Genomic DNA, 1,429 nt, shown 5'->3' on the forward strand with positions numbered 1-1,429 from the left:
TCGGCGGCGCGACGCACGGCCTCTTCATCGACGCGTTCATCCCGAGCGTGGTGGCCATCTACGGCGTGGACCGCCAGCTGGAGCTGTTCGAGGCCGTCGTCGGCCCGGCGTACTTCCGCGCCGTCGGCCTCGAGGCGAGCCGCGCGGCCTGCCGGGCCGTGGGCCCGCGCGCGACGTTTGGGATCCTCATGAACGTGCTCTCCACGTGCTACGTCCCGGGCCGCTGGGTCACGTGGGACGGCGACCTGCCCGGCGGCCTCGGCGACGAGGTCGTCGTGGCCGTGCGGCTGTCGGGCTTCCTCTACTGCGGCCGCGGCCGCCGCTACATGCTCCGCATGCTCGCCAAGCTGGCCGCCGGCGACGCCGTCCTCGCCATGTTCGGCCTGTTCGAGACGCCCACGTCGAGCCACTGGTGCAACGACGTCGCGCGCGGCGAGGCCGACGCGACGTGCTGGATGCCCAACTCGAGCGTCGACGAGTACGGCGGCGGCCTCGACGAGAGCGACCTCAACGACGCGCAGCACGCGAGCCTCAAGTCCATCGTCAAGGCGCGCGCCGCGGGCGTCGACGTGGGCATGAACCTCAAGGAGACGGCGGACGCCGTCGAGGTCTGCGGCGCGCCGCCGGCCAAGGGCGCGGCGCGCTTCGCCGCCCGGACGCGCGGCCTGCGGCGCCCCGCCGAGGCGCCGCGGGCCATCTGGATGGCCATCGAGGCCACGGCGGCGTGGCGCGCGAACGGCGGCCAGTCCATCCGCGCGCTCCGCCGCGCGGCCGGCGCGCCGCCGGACTTCGACCCGGACGCGGTCGCGGCCGCGCCGCCGCCGCCGCCGCCGCCGGGCGGCGGGGGCGACGCCCTCGGCGCGCTCCTCCGCTACGTCGGCCCCGCCGCCGCGGCCGCCGACCCGGCGGCCGGGCAGCAGCTCGCGGCCGCGCCGGCGGCGCCGGAGCAGCTCCCGCAGCAGCAGCTCGCGGACGCGCCGGCGGCGCCGGAGCAGCTCCAGCAGGCCGAGCAGGCCGAGCAGGCCGAGCAGGCCGAGCAGCAGCTCCCGCAGCAGCAGCAGCTCGCGGCGCCGGAGCAGCTCCCGCGGCAGCCGCCGCAGATCGTCTCCGAGGACGCGCTCGCCGCGGCGACCGCCGCGGCCGGCGCGGCGAACGCGGACGACGCGCTCGCGGCGGTCGCCGCGGACAAGTCCCTCTGGGAGCAGGCGGCGGCCGCGCGGCTGCGGCAGCTCCGGCGGCAGCCCGGCGCGCGCGACGCGCGCTTCGACGGCCGGGTCGGCGGGCTCGAGGCCGACGCGCTCGGCGGCGTCGACGCCCTGCGGGGCAGCGACGCCGTCGTCGCGTCGGGCATCGAACGCCTCGCCGACGCGACGACGCCCGAGCTCGCGGCCCAGGACGCCGAGCTCGCGGCCCGGGCCGCCGCGGAACG

The sequence above is a fragment of the Aureococcus anophagefferens genome (genome assembly GCF_000186865.1).
Source record: "Aureococcus anophagefferens unplaced genomic scaffold AURANscaffold_99, whole genome shotgun sequence".
Taxonomy (NCBI): Eukaryota; class Pelagophyceae; order Pelagomonadales; family Pelagomonadaceae; genus Aureococcus; species Aureococcus anophagefferens.